The sequence below is a fragment of the Hylobates moloch genome, unplaced genomic scaffold, assembly GCF_009828535.3.
Source record: "Hylobates moloch isolate HMO894 unplaced genomic scaffold, HMol_V3 SCAFFOLD_2, whole genome shotgun sequence".
Lineage (NCBI taxonomy): Eukaryota > Metazoa > Chordata > Mammalia > Primates > Hylobatidae > Hylobates > Hylobates moloch.
Genome location: NW_026652277.1, coordinates 21,756,974 through 21,777,360, shown reverse-complemented (window position 1 = coordinate 21,777,360; position 20,387 = coordinate 21,756,974).

The following is a 20,387-nucleotide window of genomic DNA, read 5'->3' as shown; positions in this document are numbered from 1 at the left end:
ACCTTCTTGACACTGGTATAGGCAAAGATTTTTTGGATATGACCCACACAGTAGGCAAAAATAGATAAATGGGATTGCATGAAACTAAAAATGGGATTGCATGAAACTAAAAAGCTTCTGCACACCAAGGGAAAAAAAATCAAGAGTGAAGAGACAGCCTATGGGATGAGAGAAAATATTTGTGAACCATACATCTGATAAAGGTTAATATTCAGACTATATAAGGAACTCAACTCAATAGCAAAAAAAAAAAAAAAGCCCAAATATCCTGATTTTAACATGGGCCAAGAACCTGAATAGATATTTTTCTAAATAAGACTGCAAGTGACCAACAGGCATATAAAACAATGCTCAATATCATTAATCATCAGGGAAATGCAAATTAAAACCACAATGAGGCCAGGCATGGTGACTCACACCTGTAATCCCAACACTTTGGGAAGCCGAGGCTGGTGGATCACTTGAGTTCAGGAGTTCCGGACCAGCCTGGCCAACATGGTAAAACACCATCTCTACTAAAATACAAAAATTAGCTGGGTGTGGTGGCATGCACCTGTAATCCCAGCTACTCAGGAGGCTGAGGCAGGAGAATCGCTTGAACCCGGGAGGCGGAAGTCTCAGTGAGCTGAGATTGCGCCACCACACTCCAGCCTGGGAGACAGAGTGAGACTCCATCTCAAAAAAACAAACAAAAACCACAATGAGATATCACCTCACATCTGCTAAGATGGCTATTGTGAAAAAGACAAGAGACAGTTGTTGGTGATGACATAGAGAAGAGAGAAACTTGTGCTCTGTTGGTGGGAATGTAAATCAGTATGGCCATTATGGGAAACATTATGGAGGTTCCTAAAAAAATTTTAAATAGGGCCGGGCGCGGTGGCTCACGCCTGTAATCCCAGCACTTTGGGAGGCTGAGGCGGGCGGATCAAGAGGTCAGGAGATCGAGACCATCCTGGCTAACACGGTGAAACCCCGTCTCTACTAAAAATACAAAAAATTAGCCGGGCGTGTTTGCAGGCGCCTGTAGTCCCAGCTACTGGTAGTCCCAGCTACTCGGGAGGCTGAGGCAGGAGAATGGCGTGAGCCCGGGAGGCGGAGCTTGCAGTGAGCCGAGATCACGCCACTTCACTCCAGCCTGGGCGACAGAGCCAGACTCTGTCTCAAAAAAAAAAAAAAATAAACAGAACTATCATAATCCATCAATCTTACAACTGTGTATATATACAAAGAAAATGAAATCAGTACATCATAGAGATCTGTATTTCCATGTTCATTGCAGCATTACTCACAAAGACATTAAAGCAACCTAAGTGTCCATTGACAGATGAAAGGATAAAGAAAATATGGTATATAAAGACAATGGAATACTATTCAGCCTTTAAAAAGAAGGAAACCCTGTTGCTTGCAACAACGTGGATGAACCTGGAGGACATTAGGCTAAGTGAAGAAAGCCAAGTACAGAAAGACAAATATTGCATGATCTCACTTGTATGTGGAATCTAAAAATGTCTATCTCATGGAAACAAAGTAGAATGGTAGGGAGAGTGGGAGGATGGGGAAAGGGCAGATCTTGGTCAAAGGGTACAAAATTTCAGTTAGACAGGAATACATTCGGGAGATCTATTGTATAACATGTTGACTACGGTTAATAACAATGTATTGTATGTCTGAAAATTGCTAAGAGAGTAGATTTTTAAATGTTCTCACTACAAAAACTAAGTAAGGTAATGGGTATGTTAATTAACTTGATATAGGCATTTCACAATGCATGCATATATCAAAATATGTTGGATACCATAAATATAATTTTTATTTGTCAATTTAAAAATGAATTAATTAAAAAATTATACATAGGCTACTGAACTTGACAAGGTTCAACCTCAGAGAACACAATTTCCTATACTGATGGAGTATAGACCATGGAGAAACAATGTTCTATTATTCGGTTGGCTTTCCATTAATTTGTAACCAGAAAACATTAGTGATATGGTTTGGATATGTGTCCCCTCCAAATTTCATGTGAATATGTGATTCCCAATGTTGGAGGTGGAGCCTAGTGGGAGGTGTTTAGATCGTGAAAGCAGATCCCTTATGAATGGCTTGTGCCATTTTCTTGGTGATGAATGAGTGCTCACTCAGTTCATGAGAAAGCTGACTATTTAAAAGAGCCTGGCATCTCTCTTGCTCACTCTCTCACCATGTGACACACCTGCTCACCTTCATCTTCTGTGGTGAGTAAAAGCTTCCTGAGGTCTCATCAGAACCCAGGCAGATGCTGGTGCCATGCTGCTTGTACAGCCTGCAGAACCAGGAGCCAATTACACCTCTTTTCTTTATAAATTACCTAGCCACCGGTATTCCTTTACAGCAATACAAAACAGACTAACACAATTACAATGTCATAAAGGAAAGGCAAAAATATAAACAATAAACCCAAGAGAGAAAAAATATGTACAATAAATAAATATATACAATAAACCCAGGAGAGAGAGAGAGAGAAAAAAAAACAGAAAACAGCTAATGAGAAGGAGCCAGAGTACAAGGTTAACATTAAAATGGAATCAGGGTAGCTGGGAATAGAGCAACTCCTTGATCTTGGGATCTTGGTGGAAGGAGAAACTATCAAGGACAAAATATGTCCCCACACCATACATTAGGGACATGAGCAATGTATTAAGTAGCATCACAGCACTAGGTTCCTATAGCATGTGTCTCTGATTTGCACCCTGGTGAATGATGCAGCCTAAAAGGAGCCAAAGAAACTCTGGAGAGATTGTTATGCAGTTTTCGAGGAAACTTGTAAATATTGTTCAATCTTTGGAAAATACTTATTGAGCAGCTACTATGTTCCAGGCACCATTTAAGACATGAGGCATAAAACAATAACAAAGGGCATGAAGTCTTGTGATTGAGTCCCTGCAGTTGAGTCCCTGCAAAAGACCTTTAAGCTCAAGGATCTTGCAGTCTACCTGAGGAACTTGCTACTAGTGTGTTTTGTTGAAAGATGAATAAAGTTAACAGTTGAGGGTAAATTTTAAGCTGTGGCTTGTTTCCATTTCTTTAGACCAAGTTTTTCCTTCCATCTGTTAATATAGGCAATCCAGAATCACCTAGAGAGGTATAGTTGTTGTCACTTCATTACTGGAAACAATAAAAAGGTTTTTTGGTACTGTATGTATGTCAATCATTATGTTTGTAATTAAAACTCAAAACACGTCATTTGAAATAAATAACCAGTATATTAGTTCATTTTGCATTGCTATAAAGGAACATCTGAGACTGGGTAATTTGTAAAGAAAAGAGGTTTATTTGGCTCACAGTTCTGCAGGCTGTACAAGCATGGCACCAACATCTGCTTGGCTTCTGGTGAGGCCTTAGGAAGCTTTTACTCATGGCGGAAGGCACAGGGGAAGCACCCATGTCACGTGGTGGGAGAGGGAGCAAGAGAGATGCCAGGATCTTTTAGCAACCAGCTCTTACATGAACTAATAGAGTTAGAACTTACTGATTACCTCGAACACAGCACCAAGCCATTCATGAGGGATCTGTCCCCATGACCCAAACACCTGCCACCATGCCCCACCTTCAACCTTGGGGATCATATTTCAACATCAGACTTGGATACGGACAAACATCTATACTATATCAACCAGCTGGGTATAAAACTAATGTAACGGCATAGTGTAATAAAACACTGCAGAGAGGTGCTGCCTTCTGCAAAGTTGTCCACACAATTCCATGGAAACAAGTCCCCCACCCCCACCCCCCATAAAGTTGGGGCTAGAAATTAACACTTTCACCCCTCCCAACAAAGAGCTGGAGTGGACACTCAGCTCTGTAGCCACCCTCGCCAAAGAAGTTTCTTCCACAAACTTCCTGCAACATTATCTTCCACATTTTAATCCTTGTTCTCTAAATGGGAGAGGAGAGTTAAGAGTCATTGGTAAATAACTCCTGTGTTCAAACGGAGAATTCTGCACTGGGTGGTGGGGGTGGAGGCTTGGTTTGTCTCCCATTCATATGGGTATTCTGATTTCTACTGTACAGTGGACACTGAGGTCAGAAGAGTCTCACATCCTATTTCACCTGCATCATCTCATTTAATCCTATGATAGTGATGAGGGATTATCCTTATTTTACATAAAAGAACACTGATGTGTATAGAGGTTACGTAGGTTGTAACACTAGATGTTGGATTCAGATCTTTCTAACCCTAATCTGTGTGCTCTTAACTCCCAGACTGGCTTTTTAGTTTGAACTAAATGAAAATTGTTTTGAAGCCAAATAAAATTTAAATGTTTGGGTTTATTTTGAGTTGTACTAAATGAAAAGAAATACAACTTCAAAGGAGCACCAAATTGTTTTGTTGGAATGTGATTTTTTTTTTTTTCGCTTAAACCCATTGCTCTAAATCATATTCAGAAACTACAGGATTCTGAAACTCAACAGAACAAATGCTGTTATATAAATGAGCCAAAGATGGTCTCTGTGTATTGGCCCCTCAGTTGTATATTTCTTCACTGCAGGCTAAAACTTGTTAGCTCAAAGCCCACTGGTGCCAAACTCAAATCTTTACACATCCAACTACTTGAAATATAGCCCAAACAAGCAAACTGTTAGCATTTAGAGCCTGCCTGCTTTATGTATCCTTTGAAACTGCATTCTGGTGTGCTGCTATTGGTAAGACAGAGCTTTGTGGGTATAAGACCTCAAGCCGTTAGTGCCTTTCAGAGCTCCCTGACCCAGAGACTCCATGCCATGCTGCTGAGCAACATCACCCAGACACGAAAGCTCCCTCTCTGATCCTCCTTGCCCCTGGAAGTTACCTTGTGCTCCTCCCTTTCTGGGTGGTGGCCCCCATGCTGTGGCCCCCTTCTGTGATGGACTTCCTTCACCTGCAACCCTAAGCACCACTCAATAATGCTTCTTGTGTGTTACTGCCTCTTGTGGTCAAGATCAGCTCCAAATCCCTCAAACCTTAACACAAAGACAGTGAGTAATAACTTCAGGAGTGGAAAGAGAGATTACCCATACCAGTATTACTTTTCCTTTTTAAAATTTTTTTTTTTTTGAGACAGGGTCTTGCTCTCACCCAGGCTAGGGTGCAGTGGCATGATCATAGTTCACTGCAGCCTTAAATTCCTGGGCTCAAGAGATCCTCCCACCTCAGCCTCCCAAAGTGCTGGGATTACACATGTGAGGCACTGTTCCTGGCCTACTTTTTCCTTTCTTAGTTCAAGTTCCTTAGTATTACTGGTGTGTTCTTTTTCTCATTTCTCTAAGTGTGGGAGTCACTGAAGGCTTGAAACATTTATGAGCACGTCTGAGCTCTTATCTGTAGGTTGGCCTGCCCGGGGTGGATTCCAACAGTATCACCTTCTAGCCTTGTCTTAAGTGTTAATATTGGCAGAATCATGGATTTAATGTGTTGGTTCATGTTTCTAACATGCATAATAAACTCAATATTACTTTTTTTAAATGCCCATGTATTCATTAAATAGTATTCATTGCACACTTTGGGCAACACCTGGCCTCAGTGACCACATGCTAACTCTTTAGGGTGACTCCCATGGCCACTCAAGGACTTCCTGCTCCCCCTACCTTTTTAGACATTTGAGCTCTGGAAATCCAGAACTTCCCTGGACTTGTTATACCATGAAACTGCCTTTGTACATGTTACGCAATCAGAAAGCATCCTTCCCCCTTAACAGTGTGGCACAGTCTTGTTTAGATTTTGAGGCTGAGCTGGTACCTGTTTCCCATGGCAAAGCTTCCCCTCTCCACCCTCGCAGCAGACCCCCCTGCCACCGTCCTAAGTCAGAGTTGCACCCACCCCCAGCCCAGGTCTCCCCTTGCAAGGGGTACATAACATTCATCGTACACTTATCCCATTGCCTGTTGTTTGCCTGTTTCTTTGCTACTGGTCTTTGGGCTCCCAGGAAGTTAGAGAGTTACAGAGTTTTTCATTTTTGCTGCCTATAGTAATGCTGAACACCGAGGACTCAGTAAATGTTTTTTGCATCCATGAAAGAGTGAAATAATGAGCGTCATGAAGATAACTGCTATTCTGTTTTCCTTTTCTTTCTTTCTTTTTTATTTTTTTCCTTTTTTGGTGACAGAGTCTCACTCTTTGTCCAGGCTAGAGTGCAGTGCTGTGATCTCAGCTCACTGCAAACTCCACCTCCTAGGTTCAAGTGATTCTCCTGCCTTGGCCTTCCATGTAGCTGGGATTACAGGTGCCTGCCACCATGCCTGGCTAATTTTTGTATTATTAGTAGAGACAAGGTTTCACCATGTTGGCCAGGCTGGTCTCAAACTCCTGACCTCAAGTTATCTGTCTGCCTTGGCCTCCCAAACTGCTGGGATTACAGGCATGAGCCACCGTGCCCAGCCTCTTTTATTTTAAAAGACTTTGTTGACTTGCAGTTTGCCTGGGTGCTGAGAGCATGGAAGTAGAGAGGGCGCTGGAGGGAGGGTGAAGAGGAGGCGGAAGGGTAGGGGAGGGAGAAGAGATTTCATGGCCCACTTTTTGTGATGCTGAATCCTTGAGAAATTATTGGCTTCTAGTTCAAGGCAGAGAAATGAGTGTTCTATTTACTTTTCCTGACTTCCAAAGTCCCATTAAATGCTCTGAAATGATTTATTATTTTTGAGAAATGAAAACATAACTGGGAAAACAAGAAGGGGAGTCACCTTAGGACAGAAAGTCTCAGGAAATCATGAATGAGGAGATAGCAGGACAGGAAGCTTGAAGAAAACAACAACTCATGGCATCCCAGTGCTTTGGGAGGCTGAGGCGGGAGGATCACTGGAGGCCAGGAGTTTGAGACCAGCCTGGGCAGCATAGCAAGACCCCGCCTTTACAAAAAAAAATTTTTTTTTTAACTCACCAGGTGTGGTGGCATGCACCTATAGTCCCGGCTACTCAGGTGGCTAAGGTGGGAGAATCACCTGAGCCTAGGAGTGTGCCATTGGACTCTAACTGGGGTGACAGAGTGAGACCCTGTCTCTAAAAATAAATTTTAAATAAAAATAAACCTATAGCCCAAAGCAACCCTTCCCCAAGCAACCCCTGCCCATGGCTCAACAAATAAAATGCATGAGGGAGAACTGGCAGCTAACCCAGGGCCACTCATTGATGAAACTTATTCAGGACAGCTGAGAGTCTGAGACTCTTGTCCCTGCCCCACCTCTGCTCTCTCCTCCTAGAGTGTCCGCTTTGACAGAACAAGGGCTGCCCTCTGAAGCCAGCGACTTGCCTTTTGGGGCTCCTAGAATGGGGAGGGGCTTTTAAAAAGGCAAAGCAGCTTGAAATAACTCTGGACCCCCACAAGGCATAAAAGAAGAAATAAAAGGGCAGGGCTGCTTTGCCCCAGAGAGACATGCAGTCAAGTCTTCCTTGACAGATTAATGGCAGTCCTTATTTTCACATCTGGGTTGAGATGGGGCAGCTGGCCTGCTTGTCGACGCGCATACAAAGCTAAAATAAAGCCTGCCAGTTAACACAATCTGCCCATTCAGGAACTCCTGTGGGGAACCTACCTGCTGTACTGCAGGGAACAGCTGGGCCACCCTAACCATAGAACCAACCCGATCCTTGAGTCATTAATGTGAGTAGACCACCCAGAATGACCAGATATTTTAGGACAAGCAGCAGCATAAAACAAAAGGACCAAGATGAATTTGCTGATCAACTGTCTCCAGGGAAAATGGGTCATTTAGAGAAAACATTCTTATTAATATCCACTGAGTTTCAAGACATTATATCCATAAAATGTGACAGAACCACTATTTAAAAAAAAAAAAAAAAAAAAGAGCAATAGAAGCCAAGAAAAAGTTCTTGGCAATGAAAAGTATGATTGCCCAAGCGAATCTTGCCCTGGAATGGCTCCACAATAGGGGTAAAGAAGAAACTGGGAACTTGGAAAAGGAAGTTTAGGAAACATCCAAGATTATAGAAATAATAATAAAGAAATGGGAAATATGAGAGAAAAGTTGAGGGGCATGGATGATATATCCAAAAGTTCAATTGCTGTTTAATAGTAGTGCAAAAAAAAAGAAAGATAACTAAACACTTGAAACAAGTAATCAAATAAATATCTGAAAAAAATATATTTGAATTAAAGAAAGACATGAATTTTTAGATCAAAGAGGTCCACTACTTTTTGGGCAAAGTGAAGGAATAAAAATTCACACTTAGACATAGCTTAGTAAAATTTTAGAACTCCAAAGAAGATTCTGAAAGTTTACAGAGCAGAAAAAATCTCAGATCATTTATAGTGGAATTAAAATCATGTTGGCAGTAGACCTTCACCAGCAATATTGAGTGCTAGAAAACAGTACAGCAAAGCCTTCAAAAACCTTGAGGAAATTATTTTAAATCTAGAATTCTATAACAAACCAAAATATCAGCCAAATGTTAACATAAAATAAAGACCCACATAATTATATGAAGAAAATTCCACTGGCAGTTACTCCATCAATGTGAACCATTAAAATAAGAAATGGAACAACATCATACAGTACCAATTGAGTTATGAAGTAAAAGAATTAGCCAGGTGCGTGGCTCATGCCTGTCATCCCAGCACTTTGGGAGGCCAAGACGGGCGGATCACTTGAGGTCAGGAGTTTGAGACCAGCCTGGCCAATATGGGGAAAGCCCGTCTCGACTGAAAATACAAAAATTAGCCAGGCATGATGGTGCATGCCTGCAGTCCCAGCTACTAGGGAGGCTTAGGTGGGAGAATCGCTCGAACCTGGGAGGCAGAGTTTGCAGTGAGCCGAGGTTGCAGTGAGCCAAGCTTGCACCACTTACTCCAGCCTGTGTGACAGAGCAAGACTCCACCTCAAAAAATAAAAATCAAATAGAATTAAAGATAGTGCAAAATATATTAAAATAGCATCTGTTGATTCGTATACATTAGACATTCTCCTTCAAGCAGTAAAGGTTTATCGACTCAAGATTACAAATCTTTCTCCGTGCATTCAATCACACTTCTTGATTCTGCAACAATATAGGAATGTAATATATTGTGGATTTAAAGTTTTAAGATTCTATTTAAAAAGCATAGAATACTTCTTATCACTGAAGATAGTGCAAATATTATACATGGTACCAATGTAAAATTAGTAATACAGCTAACAGTAATCAGGAACATGGAGGTAGAAGCAATGGAAAGAAATCACTTTGTTAAATTTTTATCTTTCATAGTGGGGAATCAATTGATGACTACTTAAAGTTGACAAAGAAATAGAAATGTAGGAATATTATTTAAAGTTATAATGAGAACCATTAGAAAGGCCATATGATGGTTAATTTTATGTGTCAACTTGACTGGGCCATGGGATGCCCAGATAGCTAGTTAAACATTATTCTGGGTATGTCTGTGAAAGTGTTTCTGGAGAGTAACATTTGAATTGGTGGACTGAGTATAGTAGATGGCCCTCTCTGAGTGGGTGGGCATCATCCACTCTATTGATGGCCTGAATAGAACAAGAAATTGGAGAAAGGTGGGAGTCAACTTCTGCCTGACTACTTGAGCTGGGACATCAATCTTCTGCCCTTGATGCTTCTGGCCCTCAAACTACACCACTGGTTTCCAGCTTACAGATGGAAGGTTGTGGGGCTTCTCAGCCTCCATAATTGCATAAGCCAATACTTATATCTATAGATCAATAAATCAATAGATAATCCCACTAGCCCTGTTTCTCTAGGGAATCTTAACTAACAACACATCCTGGCTGTGCTCTGGAGTAAACATTTCCACTTGGCAAATGAGGCTTTTGAGGCCCTTTTCACCTTGTTCATTGTCATCCTTGAGTCCGAGTTGATCCACCCCCAAATGGGGATATCGAACCAAGGCCTCTGTAAGTCAGGGTGTTCAGTTTTGACACAAGCTCAATAGCAGGTCAATAGCTGCTTCTCAAAAAGATCTCTGTACATTTTATACAAACAGCTTTTTCCATCTTGCTCCTGACCCCTCTGGACAAAGGGTTGGGTGTGAGTAGGAGATAGCTGGAGAAAATCTGAAGTTACAGCTGCTGGAATGGGACTTGCATATTTGTGGTGGTGGAGAGTAGTGGCCCCAGCCCTGGGGAAGTACACACTCTAGGACCTCACACCCTGGGAAGGAACACACCCTAGGACCTCAGAAGGTACAGGGGAGAGAAGGACATTAATCATCTTTCTCTGCAAGACTTTCTCATGAAGGAAAACACCTTGGTCTGGCTCTGCAAAACTGCAAGTGCCATAAATATAATTGCTGGATCTGCAACTCTCGCTAAATGGCTCTTACCACTGTTAGATGCTGTTCCCCTTGACCTTACTGAGATGTCTGCTGGAAACAGCAAGGGATGACCCCACGTCCTGGACATCCCACACAGAACTCTTGTCCACACTTCCAGATGTCTTCCCTACCCACATTCCCATAGCCATTGCTTAGTCAGTCCATGGTATCTGGCTGGTGGCATGGACAAACAGGACAGACTCAATTATTTAAACTAAATTGAGAACCTTAAAGTCTATCAGCTGGCCAAGAGGCCACATTGGAGGCGCTGCCAACCTGTACCCTCCAATTAATGAGGGTCCTACCTGGTGGGCTCCAGCAACTGTAAGCATCACCTTCTTTCTGGGGGTAACCATGTTTGCTGCTAGGGCTGTACTTCTAGTATGGAGGTCAGGCATCAACTTGTCTGCCCACAAGACCATGGCAACTTCATGCTAGGGGTGCTCATAAAAGACCTTCAAGTGCTAAGGAAACACTACTGGATCATGGAGCTCACAGGGAATTGCAGGTATCTTTCTGAAATCAGACTACCCTCAGGTACAAAGGGAAGCTCCCCTGAGGGATAACTGGCTCATTTATGTATACCCTGTAGGCAATTATCTCTGTGATGAGTCATGAAGTTAGAAAAGGTAGTAAGAGGCTGGGCATGGTAGTGCATGCCTATAGTCCTAGCAACTCGAGAGGCTGAGATGGGAGGATCGCTTGAGCCTGGGTTGTAGAGGCTGCAGTGAGCCGTGATCGTTCCACTGCACTCCAGCCTGGGTGACAGACCAAGGACAGGGAGGGGGGGAGGGGGGAGGGAGGGAAGGAAGAAAGGGAGGGAGGGAGGGAAGGAGAGAGGGACTTAGGGAGGGAGGGAAAGAAGGAAGGAAGGAGGGAAGGAAGGAAGGAGAAATGAGTCCATGACTTTAGCTGAGGTCATCAATGATACCATCTGGCTCTAGAAGGTATCCACCTTCTAGAAGGCCAGCTTTACCTCACTGGCCAGAGTTGTGATGGAGGATAGACTTGTCCTAGACATCCCCCTGCCAAGACAGGGTCTCTGCTAGTGCTAATTCATTCTGTATATGGATTAATGCCTTGGGCCAACTGGAAAGATGGATACAGAGACTTAAGGAGAAAACCACTTGGCTTTCCAAGGTAGGCCCTGATGGTTTATTGGATAAATTCAGGACCCCTGTGGACATGACCGAGATCAGTACTGAAGACTGGCCTTATTCTTCTGCATAGAGTCCTGATACCAGTAGCTTTAACTAAATGCTATGTGAGAACTTGAACAGATTTAGTGGCAAGCTGTGTCATTCAGGTTTATCAAAACAGCCAACAGGGTAGCATACTCTGTGAAAACCATGTAGAAGCCAAGACGATGTGAAACTGAGTGGTAGGTAGCATTGGAAGACACTCCTCCATGGGTCTCCCCTGCTCCTACATATTTTGCTGAGTTGGCCAAGGCCCTTACAATTCTTTATAGTTGCATTTGTGGCAAGCAACCTTGAAGAATGAGATAATATCTCCGTCTGAGACAAGAAGAAGATTTGCTTACTGGCTGCTATGAAACAGAAGGTTTGCCACGCTCAGTGTTCCTTTCTGTAACACAGCCCACTGTATGGGTCAGGGGTGGGCATTTATCTAGGCCTGTCTACACTGCCCCCTACAAACTGGGGCTTGCAACTGATACAAACATGTTCACACTCTAGACACTGTTTTTGTTGTGAGTAATAAAGTCATCTTGATGCAGGAGTTTCGTGTCTCTGTTAGCATCCACGAAACAGTCAAGCTAACTTTGTAACCTGCAAGTAGCATAAAATCTCCAACCCTTCCCAGTTCTTGACAAAAGGCTATCATTATTTACAGATGGCATGATGTAGGTGACATGACATGTACAGAGAAAGTATAAAATAATCTCCAAATAAGTTATGAGAATAAGAGAATTTAGCAAAGTTGCAAGATACAGGGTCAGTATATAAAAATCAATGTTATTTCTCCATGTTAAAAAAAGTAGAAAAGAAACACCATATAAAATCTAAAATAAAATAGCACACACACGCAAAAGTTAAAGGCCAAGGAACATACTTAACAAAAAACCCACAAGATTTTTACACTGAAACTGCAAAACATTGCTGAGAAAAATTAAAGTTAATAATTTTTAAATAGAGTGATAACATGATGCTCACAGATTAAAATGTCAATTTTGCCCAAATTTGTCTGTAAATTCAATTACATCTCAAGCACAATTCTAACAGGTTACTTGTGAAAATTAACAAAGTAATTCTAAAATTTATATAGAAATACAGAAGACCTAAATAGCCAAGCCAATCCTAAAGAACTCAGATGGAGGGCTTTAACTACTAGATGTCTACAGTCATAAAATTAGTGTGGTTAAGAAAGTGTGGTAATGACATTCCAATAAGCAGATACATGGAATGCAGCTGACATCTCAGCAACACACCCATTTATATATGGTTACCTCAGAGGTCGTACTGCAAGTCACTGGGAGAAAGAATGATGGGTAAAGTGGATACACACTTGGAAGAACAAAAAGAATCTCGACCTCTACTTCACATTGTACAGAAAAATTTATTCAAGATAGATCTTAAACCCAAATATGAAGTGTAGCACAACAAGCACTCTACAAGAAAACATCAGAGAATATTTTCATGACTTTGGAATATATAAAGATTTCTTAGGAGCCAAAAACATATTGATAATTTCAACTCATTGTTACCTAACCAAAAGATATGAATGCTTATGTCCACAAAATGACATGTTCAAGGATGGTCATAGCAGTATTATTCATAATAGTGAAAAACTGGGAAAAGTCCAACAATATAATGGAGAAATTGTGATACAATCATATAATGGAATATTACACAATAATGAAACAATAAACCACAAATATACCTAAAGCATGGCTGAATTTTATTTTATTTTATTTTTTATTTTATTTATTTATTTTTATCATACTTTAAGTTCTAGGGTACATGTGCACAACGTGCAGGTTTCTTATATAGGTATACATGTGCCATGTTGGTTTGCTGCACTCATCAACTCATCATTTATATTAAGTATTTCTCCTAATGCTATCCCTCCCCCAGCCCCCTGAGCCCCTGGCAGGTCCCAGTGTGTGATGTTCCCTACCCTGTGTCCAAGTGTTCTCATTGTTCAATTCCCACCTATGAGTGAAAACATGCAGTATTTGGTTTTCTGTCCTTGTGTTAGTTTGCTGAGAATGATGGTTTCCAGCTTCATCCATGTCCCTGCAAAGACATGAACTCATCCTTTTTTATGGCTGCATAGTAGACCATGGTGCATATGCACCACATTTTCTTAATCCAGTCTATCATTGATGGACATTTGGGTTGGTTCCAAGTCTTTGCTATTGTGAATAATGCCACAGTAAACATACGTGTGCATGTGTCTTTTGAGTAGCGTGATTTATAATCCTTTGGGTATATACCCAGTAATGGGATCACTGGGTCAAATGGTATTTCTAGTTCTAGTTCCTTGAGGAATCGCCACACTGTCTTCCACAATAGTTGAACTAATTTGCACTCCCACCAACAGTGTAAAAGTGTTCCTATTTCTCCACATCCTCTCCAGCACCTGTTGTTTCCTGACTTTTTAATGATCACCATTCTAACTGGTCTGAGATGGTATGTCATTGTGGTTTTGATTTGCATTTCTCTGATGACCAGTGATGATGAGCATTTTTTCATGTGTCTCTTAGCTGCATAAATGTCTTCTTTTGAGATGGGTCTGTTCATATCCTTTGCCCGCTTTTTGATGGGGTTATTTGCTTTTCTCTTGTAAATTTGTTTAAGCTCTTTGTAGATTCTGGATATAAGCCCTTCGTCAGATGGATAGATTGCAAAAATTTTCTCCCATTCTGTAGGTTGCCTGTTCACTCTGATGGTAGTTTCTTTTGCCGTGCAGAAGCTCTTTAGTTTAATTAGATCCCATTTGTCAATTTTGGCTTTTGTTGCCATTGCTTTTGGTGTTTTAGTCATGAAGTCCTTGCCCATGCCTATGGCCTGAATGGTATTGCCTAGGTTTTCTTCTAGGATTTTTATGGTATTAGGTCTAACATTTAAATCTTTAATCCATCTTGAATTAATTTTTGTATAAAGTATAAGGAAGGGATCCAGTTTCAGCTTTCTACATATGGCTAGCCAGTTTTCCCAGCACCATTCATTAAATAAGGAATCTTCTCCTCATTTCTTGTTTTTGTCAAGTTTGTCAAAGATCAGATGGTTGTAGATGTGTGGTGTTATTTCTGAGGGCTCTGTTCTGTTCCATTGGTCTATATCTCTGTTTTGGTACCAGTACCATGCTGTTTAGGTTATTGTAGTCGTGTAGTACAGTTTGAAGTCAGGTAGCATGATGCCTCAAGCTTTGTTCTTTTGGCTTAGGACTGTCTTGGTAATGTGGGCTCTTTTTTGGTTCCATATGAACTTTGAAGTAGTTTTTTCCAACTCTGTGAAAAAAGTCATTGGTAGCTTAATGGGGATGGCATTGAATCTATAAATTACTTTGGGCAGTATGGCCATTTTCACTATATTGATTCTTCCTACCCATGAGCATGGAGTGTTCTTCCATTTGTTTGTGTCCTCTTTTATTTCATTGAGCAGTGGTTTGTAGTTCTCCCTGAAGAGGTCCTTCACATCCCTTGTAAGTTGGATTCCTAGGTATTTTATTCTCTTTGAAGCAATTGTGAATAGGAGTTCACTCATGATTTGGCTCTCTGTCTGTTATTGGTGTATAGGAATGCTTGTGATTTTTGCACATTGATTTTGTATCCTGAGGCTTTGCTGAAGTTGATTCTCAGCTTAATGAGATTTGGGGCTGAGACGTTGGGGTTTTCTAAATATACAATCATGTCATCTGCAAACAGAGACAATTTGACTTCCTCTTTTCCTCACTGAATACCCTTTTTTTCTTTCTTTTGCCTGATTGCCCTGGCCAGAACTTCCAACACTATGTTGAATAGGAGTGGTGAGAGAGGGCATTCTTGTCTTGTGCCGGTTTTCAAAGGGAATGCTTCCAGTTTTTGCCATTCAGTATGATATTGGCTGTGGGTTTGTCATAAATAGCTCTTATTATTTTGAGATACATTCCATCAATACCTAATTTATTGAGAGTTTTTAGCATGAAGGGCTGTTAAATTTTGTCAAAGGCCTTTTCTGCATCTATTGAGATAATCAAGTGGTTTTTGTCATTGATTCTGTTTATGTGATGGATTACGTTTACTGATTTGCATTCATTGAACCAGCCTTGCATCCCAGGGATGAAGCCGACTTTATTGGGGTGGATAAGCTTTTTGATGTGCTGCTGGATTCGGTTTTCCAGTATTTTATTGAGGACTTTCGCATCAATGTTCATCAGGGATATTGGTCTAAAATTCTCTTATTTTGTTGTGTCTCTGCCAGGCTTTGGTATCAGGATGATGCCAGCTTCATAAAATGTGTTAGGGAGGATTTCTTCTTTTTCTATTGATTGGAATAGTTTCAGAAGGAATGGTACCAGCTCTTTTTTGTACCTCTGGTAGAATTCGGCTGTGAATCTGTCTAGTCCTGGACTTTTTTTGATTGGTTGTCTATTAATTACTGCCTCAATTTCAGAGCCTGTTATTGGTCTATTCAGAGATTCGACTTCTTCCTGGTTTAGCCTTGGGAGGGTGTATGTGTCCAGGAACTTATCCATTTCTTCTAGATTTTCTAGTTTATTTGCGTAGAAATGTTTATAGTATTCTCTGATGGTAGTTTGTATTTCTGTGGGATCAGTGGTGATAGACCCTTTATCATTTTTTATTGCATCTATTTGATTCTTCTCTCTTTGCTTCTTTATTAGTCTTTCTAGCAGTCTATCAATTTTGTTGAGCTTTTCAAAAAACCAGCTCCTGGATTCATTGATTTTTTTGAAGGGTTTTTTGTGTCTCTATTTCCTTCAGTTCCACTCCAATCTTAGTTATTTCTTGTCTTTCTGCTGGCTTTTGAATGTGTTTGCTGTTGCTTCTCTAGTTCTTTTAATTGTGATGTTAGGGTGTCTAACATCACAATTAAAATCTTATTTTAATTGTCTAATTTTAGATCTTTCCTGCTTTCTCTTGTGGGCATTTAGTGCTATAAATTTCCCTCTACACACTGCTTTAAATGCGTCTTAGAAATTCTGATATGTTGTGTCTTTGTTCTCATTTGTTTCAAAGAATATCTTTATTTCTGCCTTCATTTCATTATTCACCCAGTAATCATTCAGGAGCAGGTTGTTCAGTTTCCATGTAGTTGGGCAGTTTTGAATGAGTTTCTTAATCCTGAGTTCTAGTTTGATTGCACTGTGGTCTGAGAGACAGTTTGTTGTGATTTCTGTTCTTTTACATTTCCTGAGGAGTGCTTTACTTCCAATTATGTGGTCAATTTTAGAATAAGTGCGACATGGTGCTGAGAAGAATGTATATTCTGTTGATTTGGGGTGGAGAGTTCTGTAGATGTCTATTAGGTCTGCTTGGTGCAGAGCTGAGTTCAAGTCCTGGATATCCTTGCTAACCTTCTGTCTTGTTGATCTGTCTAATATTGACAGTGGGGTATTAAAATCTCCAATTATTATTGTGTGGGAGTCTAAGTCTCTTTGTAGATCTCTAAGGACTTGCTTTATGAATCTGGGTGCTCCTGTATTGGGTGCATATATATTTAGGATAGTTAGCTCTTCTTGTTGAATTGATCCCTTTACCATTATGTAAAGCCCTTTGTCTCTTTTGATCTTTGTTGGTTTAAAGTCTGTTTTATCGGAGGCTAGGATTGTAACCCCTGCTCTTTTTTTGCTTTCCATTTGCTTGGTAGATCTTCCTCCATCCCTTTATTTTCAGCGTATGTGTGTCTCTGCACATGAGATGGGTCTCCTAAATACAGCACACCAATGGGTCTTGACTCTTTATCCAATTTGCCAGTCTGTGTCTTTTAACTGGGGCATTTAGTCCATTTACATTTAAGGTTAATATTGTTATGTGTGTATTTGGTCCTGTCATTATGATGTTAGCTGGTTATTTTGCCCATTAGTTGTTGCAGTTTCTTCATAGCATGGAGGGTTTTTACAATTTGGCATGTTTTTGCAGTGGCTGGTACCGGTTTTTCCTTTCCATGTTTAGTGCTTCCTTCAGGAGCTCTTGTAAGGCCAGGCTGTGGTGACTAAATCTCTCAGCATTTGTATGTAAAGGATTTTATTTCTCCTTCACTTATGGAGCTTATTTTGGCTGGGTATGAAATTCTGGGTTGAAAATTATTTTCTTTAAGAATGTTGCACATTGGCCTCCAACCTCTTCTGGCTTGTAAGTTTTCTGCCAAGAGATCTGCTGTTAGTCTGATGGGCTTCCCTTTGTGGGTGACCTGACTTTTCTCTCTGTTTGCCCTTAACATTTTTTCCTTCATTTCAACCTTGGTGAATCTGACAATTATGTGTCTTGGGATTGCTCTTCTTGAGGAGTATCTTTGTGGTGTTCTCTGTATTTCCTGAATTTGAATGTTGGCCTGTCTTGCTAGATTGGGGAATTTCTCCTGGATAGTATCCTGAAGAGTGTTTTACAACTTGGTTCCATTCTCCCATCACTTTCAGGTACACCAATCAAACACAGATTTGGTCTTTTCACATAGTCTTATATTTCTTGGAGGCTTTGTTCATTTCTTTTTACTCTTTTTTCTCTAAACTTGTCTTCTTGCTTTATTTCATTAATTTGATCTGCAATCACTTATATCCTTTCTTCTACTTGACCGAATCAGCTATTGAAGCTTGTGCATGCGTCACGAAGTTCCTGTGCCATGGTTTTTCAGCTCCTTCAGGTCATTTAAGGTCTTCTCTACACTGTTTATTCTAATTATCTATTTGTCTAACCTTTTTGCAAGGTCTTTAGCTTCCTTGCAATGGGTTAGAACAGTCTCCCTTAGCTCTGAGAAGTTTGTTATTACCAACCTTCTGAAGCCTACTTCTGTCAACTCGTCAAAGTCATTCTGCCTCCAACTTTGTTCCACTGCTGGTGAGGAGCTGTGATCCTTTGGAGGAGAAGATGCGCTCTGGTTTTTAGAATTTTCAGCTTTTCTGCTCTGGTTTCTCCCCATTTTTTGGTTTTATCTGCCTTTGGTCTTCGATGTTGGTGACCTACAGATGGGCTTTTGACGTCGATGTCCTTTTTGTTGATGTTGATGCTATTCCTTTCTGTTTGTTAGTTTTCCTTCTAACTGTCAAGTTCTCCAGCTGCAGGTCTGTTGGAGTTTGCTGGAGGTCCACTCCAGACCCTGTTTGCCTGGGTATCACCAGCGGAGGCTGCAGAACAGCAAATATTGCAGAACAGCAAATATTCCTGCCTGATCCTTCCTCTGGAAGCTTCTTCCCAGATGGGCACCCACCTGTATGAGGTGTCTGTCAGCCCCTACTGGGAGGTGTCTCCCAGTTAGGCTACACAGGGTCAGGGACTCACTTGAGGAGGCTGTCTGTCTTTTCTCAGAGCTCAAACGCCATGCTGGGAGAACCACTGCTCTCTTCAGAGCTGTCAGACAGGGATGTTTAAATCTGCAGAAGTTTCTGCTGCCTTTTGTTCAGCTGTGCCCTGCCCACAGAGGTGGCATCTATAGAGGCAGTAGGCCTTGCTGAGCTGCGGTGGGCTCCACCCAGTTTGAGCCTCCTGGCTGCTTTGTTTACCTACTCAAGCCTCAGTAATGGCAGACACCCCTCCCCCAGGCTGCTGCCTTGCAGGGCAATCTCAGACTGCTGTGCTAGCAGTGAGCAAGGCTCCGTGGGCATGGGACCCACCAAGCCAGGCATGGGAGAGAATCTCCTGGTCTGCAGGTTACTAAGACCATGGGAAAAGCACAGTATTTGGGTGTGAGTGTCCCATTTTTCCAGGTACGGTCTGTCACATCACAGCTTCCCTTGGCTAGGAAAGGGAAATCCCCTGACCCCTTGCATTTCCGGATGAGGCCCCACCCTGCTTCAGCTCACCTTCTGTGGACTGCACCCACTGTCCAACCAGTCCCAGTGAGATGAACCAGGTACCTAAGCTGGAAATGCAGAAATCACCCATCTTATTTGTTGATCACACTGGGAGCTGCAGACTGGAGCTGTTCTTATTTGGCCATCTTGGAACGGGGATCCTGAATTTTAAATACATGATGTTGAGCAACAGAAATGCAAACAGAGAAGAGTATATACTGTGTGATTTTGTTTTCACAATGTTTAAACACTTGCAAAACACTATTGATAAAGATGATTATCTTTAGGGGGACAGTACTGATTGAGAAGGAACCCCCAAGGAGTTAGCTTGATTTGGGTAGCAGTTAGCAATTACATATTTATAGACATAAGTAAAATTTATTTGCACTGACTTATGATTTGTGTATCACTTAATATATGCAAGCTAAACCTGAATTAAAAGAAAAAAAGGGCCAAGTGTGGTGGCTGACGCCTGTAATCCCAGCACTTTGGGAGGCCAAGGAAAGTGGATCACTTGAGGTCAGGAGTTTGAGACCAGCCTGGGCAACATGTTGAATCTCCGTCTCCACTAAAAATACAAAAATCAGCTTGGTGTGCTGGCACCTTTAGTTCCAGTTACTCAGGAGGCTGAGGCAGGAGAATTGCTTGAACCCAGGAGGTGGAGGTTGCAGTGAGCCAAGATTGTGCCACTGCACTCCAGCCTGGGCAAAAAAGAGAGATCCTGTCTCAAAAAAAGAAAAAAATGAAAGCGCTAAGTATATTACTTAAAGTTATACTGTCAACCCTTAGAACAACTTTTAAAAAGAGAGAAGACAAAGAGCCACTTTTCAGGACCGACTTGGGAAATAAAAATTTTACTTTTTATTTTATACTGCTCTATGAAATTTGCATTTTATTTGTTTATTAGTGGCTTTGTGTAGTACACAAATATTTCTTAATTTTGTAAGGTATCCTTTAAAAATTTTGTAAATATTTTATATGTGTATTATGATTTGTCATCTTTTATATTATCTTATACATTATTAAAAGTTCTTCCTAGAAGGGTGAATTTATGTTTTGCTTTTTCTACTTTTCTATAGTGTATGACTTTCAGGTACATAACTTTGAAAAATGAGGGATAAAAAG